Genomic DNA, 10012 nt, shown 5'->3' with positions numbered 1-10012 from the left:
TTTTCTGTCTTTACAAGTGCTGAAAGTGGCAAAACAGATATATCAGACTGAAGTCTTAATTGGTTTAAAACGCTAATTGAGGCAAGATAACCTTACCAGGTATTGCAGTCGACCTTGATTCTGTCTCCTGGTTGGTAAGTAGCTCCATTGTGAGAACAAGGACAAAGGTCTGGCTTGATGCAGCCTCCTTTTCCATCGGATACCAGTCCAGAGGGACACATACAGCCTGATATGCACTCTGTGCTGATCTGTAAAGTGAAAATGATTGATTTGAATATCTGCTGTGTAAAAATTGTGTTAACTTCCGCTCAAATGCGTGGAGTCTGGTGGACCAGAAGGTCAAACTTGGCCTTCATTAGCCATTAGCCAATACAGAAAGACCAGGAGAAACTCCCAGGGCATTGGCTTATTCAGCTTAATCTACCAACCAATCATCTCCCACAACACCTTCCCCCTAACCCTCCCCCATACGTTAGCACTCCACAAGCACAGAGCTACGCCTAGCAGTCGTATGGTTCGCTCAAATTAAATGATAACAAATACTTTACTCAGTAAAGATACTCCCATGGAAGTATATGGTTAATCCCACTAAGGACAAAATTAAATCGTTGATGTACCAAGCTTATATGTTCTGTGTGCAATAGCTTGGATATGAGGTTACCTGTATGTTAATATAAAAATATATATTTTAAAAAAATGAAAGTTTATATTTTCCACTCAATTTCTATTCACAATCCTATGGGCATTATATGACTATACACTGAATGTAGAAAACATTAAGAACACCTCCTCTTTCCATGACATAGACTGACCAGGGGAATCCAGTTGAAAGCATTGATCCCTTACTGATGTCACTTGTTAAATCCACTTCAATCATTGTAGATGAAGAGAAGGAGAAAGTTAAAGAAGATTTTTCAAGCCTTGAGACAATTGAGACGGATTGCGTATTAATATCAATATTAGGAAGGTGTTTTTAATGTTTTGTACACAAGCTTATATCCGCTGTGCAGAATGGCCTGGAGACGAGGTGAATAGGGGACTTACACAGGCCATATCCAGAATGTTGCAGCTCTTCTGACACTCTAACCCTCTCACTCCTGGGCTTGCATTGGAGCAGTTGAAGAAAACCATTGGTGCAACACATGCTGTGAAAATAAAGGGAATTCATGTGTCATGACTCTGTTGTGTCTTTCACCAAATCAATATGCTCTGTAAAGTGTGTACTAGGATGGAGAGATAATATTTCAAAATGCACATAGCCTGATTCTGTTGCCAATAGCATACTATTACCACACACCATAAATGTATATATGATTTGGAAGATTGCCATTAAAAGAATGGACTTATTTCAAATTCAGTGTTGCCTGGCACAGTACAATAGCTCAAAATGGTGAGTTGTTTTGACAATTAATATACATGAACTTACATGGCTGATCGGGTGAATCTCCAATGCAACGGAGTTTTCCTGCAGGTGCTGAAATAAAATGTTGTTAATGGTACTTGAATGTCGCTATGCTCACTACGGGAAAGCAAGGCCCAAGGCTCTTGGTTCATAAAGTCTCAAAAATATGCCTTTGAAATAAAATGTGTAGTGAATTACATTGATATACAGCTTGAGTATAGGTAGGTAAATAACTCGGTCCATACCACATGGTTCCATCCTTGCTGATGACCTCTCCAGGGGACACCACTGAGCCCTTGTAATAACAAGGGCAGCTGGCTGATGGAACACACTTGCCCTCATCATTCAGGTAGGTTCCCTCAGAACAGACACACCCATCCACAGGCTCGAAGGTGATTGAACAGGTCAAGTCAGAGTCGCTGTAGCAGCGGCAGGAGCGATCACTGCTTTTTATGCTGTAGCTGTAGACCATGGTGTTAGGGCACGAGGTGGAGTATTTGTCTGGGGATGGCAACAATTAGTGTTTGATGTAAATATTTATAATATTTGTATCTTATTCTCCCACAATTGACACATCTTCTTAGGTATTATGGTGTGATTGTCACTCACTGCAGATAGTGTCTCTCCAGCCAGTGAGCTGGATACCCTCGGCAGCACAAGCGTGGACATAAGAGGAGACGGCAGCACACATGCAGTCCTCACTCTTCTCACAGTTACAGCTGTCATACATGCAGTTCTGAATAGAAAACCACAGTCAGAACAGCATCCATATTATACTGTACAATAGTTTTAATTAATTGTGTGTGCATAATATGCACAAATTCTGTGCAGATACACAATACCTAACAGCAAGCAACGTAATTCTCAAATTCCCCCATAACAGCTGGCATCACGTTACATACATTTGTGAATTAGTTATGCTCAGGAAATTGTGTGAAATGAATAGTATGGTGAAATGGTCTCACTTCTTTGTACATGTCTGGGCTTATTGCTGTGTGGCATTTAGCAAACAACCCTTTAGGATCAGCCAGCTGAGAGCACCAGTGCTGGGCATATTTCTCTGAAAAAGTGAAAAAATAAACCACAGTTAGGCCAACTTTAAGAAACACCTGCACCGTTCTCCATAACAATTAAAACAGACATGGAAAGGTGATAAACCATGCAGATACCATTGTCAAGACTTAAACTGCAGGGGCTTTCAAAGCTACTCTTGATGTCTGGGCAGCTGGCTCGTGTTTTCCAGGTGTTTGCAAAACCAATGGCTGTGCCCTCAGTCACTCCGCTCAGACCTTGAAATCATCTCCTTGGTTGTTGTTGAAGTTTCCACAAAGACCTGTAGGGTGAACATGTATTTATATACAGGAAAATAAATCATTCCTAGAACATGAACACCTCAGTGGACTGTGGTGGTTGGTCAATGGATGATGAGACATACCGCAAGTTCTCTGCTGCCAAACGGTGCTTGCAGCAATATAGACCTGCATGATTGGTGAGAGTTGGATTTCCAACTGGAGGCCAAAGGTGGTCTGGACAATGATGAAAAATGAGGAGGCTCTGAAAATAGTTACTCCAGCTATAAGGAACAAAGGGGAGAGGAAGGAATGAGTAAGATTCAGAATTTAATGTTAAGTAATATATATGTGTCAGTGTTGAATGATAAAGCTGCATCACCATCACAACATTCCCATGTATCATTATGTATTCCCATACAATGATGTGCTTTAACTGTAGGACACAAGTTTCATGTATGCCTAGTCATGACTACATTGATTGTACTGTATGTTTAATGTGCAACTGTAACTTACCAGCAGAAAAGGGCAGCTGAGAATATATTCCATTTACAAAGGCTTTTCCATTGGGTTGTATGTTGATCACCTGCATAGAGGGGCATTGTTTAACCATATGCTTATTCATGATATTCAAATTATACATTAAAGTCTAAAACCTAACAACACTAGGGAAAAACATTTACTGCAGTCAAAGGCTGATAGCATGTCAGTCAAAGAATACTTACAGTGGCTCCTTCTGAGAGGGACAGGGTAACAGCCTTTAGACAAGTCTCACTGTCAGAAAGCCCACACTGCACCAGATCACCCAGTACAGTGAATTGCGTCCCATCACAGTCCTGAAAAAACATAAATAAGTTGTTACAAAGGAAATATCCTTTGAATTCTTTTGAAAAAGGAATATCTCAGTGTAAAACAAGAGACAGAGTAAACATGAACAACCCACATTTCTCCATAGATAAATGTATCAACACAAGATGATTAGTACTGCTCTATATGAGGGCTCCCCAACTCTGTTCCTGGAGAGCTACTCTCCTGTGGGTTTTAGCTCATTCCGCAGTTGTAACTAACCTGAATCAGCTCATCAACCAGCTTAATATTTGAATGAGGTGTGCTAAATTAGGTTGGAGTGAAAACCTACAGGGAGGTAGCACCCGGAACATGGTTGGAAAGCCATTTTCTATATTACAATTTTCATCATAAAACTGGATATATCAGAAGAAAAGTAAAGAAGATGGAGGCAAAGCTGTAATACAGACATAATAACTACAAAGAAGGTAGCAAGTTTCAAAATGTATTTAATGTGAATGAGATTCATGCACACAGAGCTTTGGTGAGGAAACTGTACTGTACCTTGGTCAGAACATAAGAGCAGTCCCCATGGAAGGTGTAGGTTTTTCCATCGTAGGTGTTGATGTGGGATCCTCCCTCCACAGCACAGGTGCCAGGACAGTCCTTGTCCACACACTTCCACTGACCACCAGCACAAGAACTAAGGGCGAAATATAAATTATTCAATGGAACTTACAAATTGTCACCCTGGAATACCTTTTAGACTCAAGTCAGAATTCTTAGCCTGGTTTTCTTACCAATCTTTACAAGTGCTTGAATAAGACTCTCCGGGTGCGTAGGTTTTTCCATTGTGGCGGCAGGAGCATTGACTCATAGCGATACAACCGTTCTTGTTGACGTCATCAAAAACGGTTCCTTTGGGTGAGAGCATACATGTGTTTATTATGTCTCCATCCCAACCTACTGCCCTACATAGGCAACACCTAGTAACGATGTCTTTTGTTTTACTCCAAAATCTAAATTCACAGTATTTTTCTGTCTCGACAGACCATTTCTGAATCTCCATGACATATTCTGATCAACTGACTTGTCCTTGTGTCAGGAACTAAATACCACATTAATCAGATAGTATACCAGGCCATTACAAAACACCAAACTCGTAATTGCCTTTGTAACGCAACAGAGTCCAGTCCACAATATGGAATCAATTGCTTTGCATTCTATCAGTATACAGTCTGCTCCATTCCAATGGATTTTTATTACATCTCTTTGAAGAAGAGGATGTGCAGAGAACGTTTAAATACGTCTGCCTACCGGGAGGACAAAAGCAGCCATCTGAGCAGTGGTCCTCACACAGCTGGCCTCTCTCAGGGTTGGAGCAGGTGTCAACACAGGGTTTCCACACTCCTGGTACTCCATGTTGAAGGGGCATGTCTTATCTGCAAAGGTAAGGTTATGTCAAAATATGAGTACTCTGTTGCAACCAACCAATGTGCGATTTGAATGTTGATACGGGGAGTAAGGGCATGCTTACAGCAGAACTGTTCAGTCCTCCATTGTTTGGGCTTCCCCCTGCGTGAACACACTGACGGGAGTACTCTGAGATAAAGTGTTGCACAGGCAGAAGGAGTTGGTGCTGTTATCACAGTGGCACAGGTCAGATACACAGGCCTCAACAAATGAGTCGATGGCCAACAAGTCCTTACAGCTGCTGAAGGCAGGACCGAGAGCAACTGCTCACAAACTGGTTTCTATCAAACAAAAACAGAGATGTTATAATTAGGAAAAATACAGTGGAGTCTGAAATGATTGACACCCTTGATAAAGAAGAGCAGAAATTACTGTATAAAATAAATGCAAAACAGATTTGGTCAAATATATATTTTTTTATATTTATACGATTGCTTCTAGAAAGAGAGATTTTGTTTAAAAAGTAAATAAAAATAATCTCAGAAAGGTACGGGTCAAAATGATTGACATCCCTGTTTTCACTATCTTTCAGTACTTCACCTTGTGAGGAAAACTGCAATAATCCTTTTTCCAAACTGTTTTAGGAGTTGGAGAACAAATTAGGACCACAGGAGGTTGGTGGCAACTTAATTGGGGAGGACGGGCTCGTGGTAATGGCTGGAGCGATTAGTGGAATGGTATTCCCTTTACTCCGTTCCCGACATTATTACGAGCCGTCTTTCCCTCAGCAGCCTTCACTGTTTAGGATCTTTGATGTCCCTTTGTCTGTTCTTATGGACTGCCCTCTTTAATTCAAACCCCAGATTTTCAATGGGTTTCAAAGAAAGACTGAGATGGCCATTGCAAAAAGGGGCTATTTTGCATCCACTGGTCCTGGAGCTCTTGTAAATATCAATCATGAACTTTACCCAGTACCTGGACATTTTTGCCAAAACCTTGTTGCCACTGCCACTTTGCATTCAGTGGATCTTCCAGCAATACAATAACCCCATGCACACATCAAATCAACTCAGTCTCCGAACTTGACACTCATTGAAAATCTGTGGTTTGAATGAGGGCCGTCCATAAGCACAGACAAAGGATATCAAGGATTTTGAAGGATTCTGTATGGAGGAATGGTCTAAAATCCCTCAGAATGTGTTCTCCAACTCATAAAACATTTTAGAAAATGGCTCAGTGCCATTATTTGCAAGGTGTGGTATTGAAAGGTATTGAAAACAGGGGTGTCAATAATTTTGACCCTTGACTGGAGAGAAAGAAAATATGACGTATAAACAAAATCTCTTTCTCAGAGCAATTGTATTAGTATAAAATAATATAATTTTCCAAGTAATGGAGCACACAATATACTGTAGCAGTAAACAGTCATTTTTGCAAATCTTTATCAGGGAGTCAGTCATTTCAGGCCCCACATGTTGTTAAGTACACAGCAGCCTAGCCAATATCCCTATTCTTATCATAAGCAATAAAGTGTAACCTACCAGATTGGGGCATTTCTGATTTGAAGGCAGTGTGTTTTCAGTACAGCTTTCAGTGGGACCATCCAATTTCCAGAAGTTTCCGAAGTCGACAGCGGACAATTTCATACCTTTGGCATAAAAATAAATCCAATTATTGTTAAATGTCAACTGTATTCCAAATAATAGGCAATGGTTGATGTGTTGATATTGTCAGTGAAAATGTACCATGGCTATAGAACTCATCAAATTGCTGAATTGCATTAAAATCTCCACATAGACCACAGGTCTTATTTCTGAATTTGATGTCCATCTCCACCTGAAATAGAAGACCATTAGACATTTCAGGGTGACATTTTACCTCCATAACCGCATAACACTCGACAAAAACGGGAAGTGACTAACAAAACAAAGATTTAACAGGAGTGACAACCTATTCCTTAATAAAATAACTATAGATTAGGACTACCTTAACTGTTGTTAACACAGTGCCCACCACAGCACAAATGTAGACATTGACCACACCGCAAAAACCTAACTCCACCTAGAAATATTCATAAATGCATAATTGTTGTACTACCAAGAAGGAATCATCCTGGTTCCATATGGCTACCAATCCCAGTTTTGCTTTGATCTTGATGTAGGAGGTAGTCTCTTCAATGAGAATACCAGACTGGCTGAATGGTAAGGTGGCACTGGAGAAAGAGGAAGACAAAGCACTAGATTCAACTAGAACTTAGTCAGACCAACCAATTTTACATTAGCTCAATTGACTTCATTTTTTGACATTTTCATTGATACTTTAAAAACAACATTCTCATCTCTTTCACTGTAAATATGTGCTTGAGCATAATTACACAGTATAAGGTTGAGTCTAATCTGTTAAGTCAACGCGACTGGGACAACAATAAAACATCCAACTACTTGAGCACTGATAAAAAAATACAGTTCCATGAGAAATTATTGAGGAACTTACTTATTCCCATTAACAACAATGGAACCCTTGGATAGCTCCACCACTGTGCCATCCAGCTTCATGGTGATCTTGCTAATGGTGGGCTGGTTGTCCACCACCTGCCGTCTCATCTGGATGTTGAAATCCTCATAACTGCTATGGCACAGTGAGGTCACAACATAGTTGCAGGTGGAGGGGAGCTGAAAGATGTCTCCATCAAAGGTCTTGAAGTGGTAGTTACCCCACGTACTGCAGACTTGGCCATTATGTATAGGACTCACTCCTGGGGGAAAGGAAAACCAATTCAGCTATGATAGCATACAACTCAGCAGGTTTTATCTTTAGATATTTAGAAAGAAATGAATAGGTAACGGGGAGCAGATATTATTTCCCATTTTTGCCCGTCGTAAAACCTTGCTTTTAACTAGGAGTCCATTGGTTGACTGCTAGATATGCTTTACTCACTCACAAAAGAGTCTACTGACGCACCAGTGTGTCAATCTAATTAACATAATAAAAATCCTCATAAAAATCTGTCAGTTTAAGCTAAGGATATCTGTTTTGCATGGGTCTGAGTCTCAATCCACCGCATCCACATATGTCAACCTTCCGCATCTGCGGTTGAAAAGTAGCAGAGGCACAGAGCTGTTTGTCACACCAGGGTACATCCTGAAAATCGGTATTCTCACCAAAACGTCTTTAGCGTCCAAACGATTTTGCCTACTAGCTAATATGACCACTCTATGGTGTCACAGAACTCATCTGATGTCGGTACCGCCGATGTGCCAACTTCTGTCTTTTGCGTTCAACCGTTTGGTCTACGACCCCCACAAGTGTCACGGGACTCGTCTGAAGTAAACCCATACAATTTAATGGAAGTATGGAGGTAGTTTTGTGCCAACAAAATAAAAGGGTTAAATATGTGTAAAAAAACACAAATGTTCCCTGAGATTTCTTATGTCTCCAGAGATTTATGGCATTTATAAATGTGTTATTCAATGCGTTTCCATGGGCTATAGTAGTAATCGCCAAATTCAATATTTAATCAACTAAAATACCAAGACTTTTCAAAGTACATCCAATGTCTATTATGTTTATGAACTTCAAATATAAATGAATGAGCTAGCCTACTTCTTGCTTTTAAACCACAGCTAATCCACAAAACCTGTTGCACTACTTGTTATGACTGTCTCCATCATGGTTATTGTCCTTTCACCATTGTCTGTGGATATGTAAGGCTGCAGTGTTAATCATTGTCATCATCCTCAGGGCTCATGCATCTGTATAGCACATGTATTATGAAGCTTACCTGCAATCTCAGGCATCCTTGACATTGAGGGGATGATGTTAACTGTGGCCTTTGATGTATCCTCTGAAATCAAAGTGTATGTTATTACGTTACATGAAGTTTTACTGTAAATCATTATGGAATCCTGTATATTTCAGGCTCTGTTATGTAGTTCTCTTGCCAATCCTACATTTACCTGTTCATCAATCATAACCCATGCTTAAAAGGCACATAAAGGCAGGACTGAGCATATTCCCTCATTGTTAGGCTGTCCAATGAGATAAACATTGGAGCTATTATGAGAGCACTATGACATACAGTAACATACAGTTTAGCCCTGTCAACACTAAAGTACAAGGTTTCATGTAAATCAAAATCACGGATTCTACCTACCACTTTGAGAGGCAGTTAAACCAATCGCCAGAGCCATCCATATTAACACCCATGTGGGTGTCTGTGTTGTCCCCATGGTCATCCTCTGGGTAGTGAACACAGGTGGTATGAGAAAGGTATTTAGCTTGGTTTTATACCACCTGAGTGAAAGGAGGGTCTTAAGTTCTAATAGACGTGAAGGTGTGGCAGAAGGATTGGCTCCATCCAAAGGAGTTCATGGCCCTCTCAATTCAGTATAAGAGGTTTAAACCCCATTTGCTCATTGCACAGAAAGAGGTGTCATAAACAAGTGGTTCCTAGATTTGTTTACCTTGTGACCAAGTTCCAATATTTATTGAGACCAACCAAATAAACGCATGTGTCAACCTAGTCTTCAGTTGAACCACAACCCAGGAGGATATATCCCTGACCCATCATTCAGGAGACACTGTCCATAACCATTATTGTTGCATTAGTTATCTATTAGAATTATTTTATTTATTTATTAAAATATATATATGGACTGAATAAACACCAAAACAGTTCAAAAAGTGTTTGTGTTAATATGTTTTGTTTATCTTTTGATGACTCATTCAACAGACCAACATAACACACTGCAGGTGTGTTCCTCTGATAAGAGTGATTACTGACTCAATCTATTGTCCTTACACTGAGGCTACAATTTCTTATTGTTTCTCTTATCACAAAGAGTTTTTACACACAATGGCAATGCTGCTCATGACTTAATATGAAAGAAAACCCTTGGTTACATTACTAATGAATTGTTTTATAAACACGAAACGTTTTCAAAATGCCATTAGTATTGTTGTAATGCACAATGTGATTATGTGCTGCTGTGGAATGTAGCTCCACCACCTCATGTCCTTATATCAATATTCTTGTATAAGGGTCGTTCCATTTGATTTCAATAACATTTTGACTGCACCTCTTTTAACTTGAACAAAACTTTCTATACATTTTTGCCCATCG

At 39.9% G+C, this 10012-nt stretch overlaps 1 pseudogene; it reads right to left on the bottom strand.

Annotated features, from left to right (window-relative positions):
* Positions 1-96: 96 nt before the first annotated feature.
* On the bottom strand, positions 97-9132 carry LOC115112765 (mucin-5AC-like; annotated as a pseudogene).
* Positions 9133-10012: the final 880 nt, after the last annotated feature.

Source organism: Oncorhynchus nerka, unplaced genomic scaffold (assembly GCF_034236695.1).
Source record: "Oncorhynchus nerka isolate Pitt River unplaced genomic scaffold, Oner_Uvic_2.0 unplaced_scaffold_1574, whole genome shotgun sequence".
NCBI lineage: Eukaryota > Metazoa > Chordata > Actinopteri > Salmoniformes > Salmonidae > Oncorhynchus > Oncorhynchus nerka.
The sequence above is the reverse complement of the archived record's forward strand: the minus strand, read 5'-3'. Positions and strand labels throughout refer to the sequence as shown.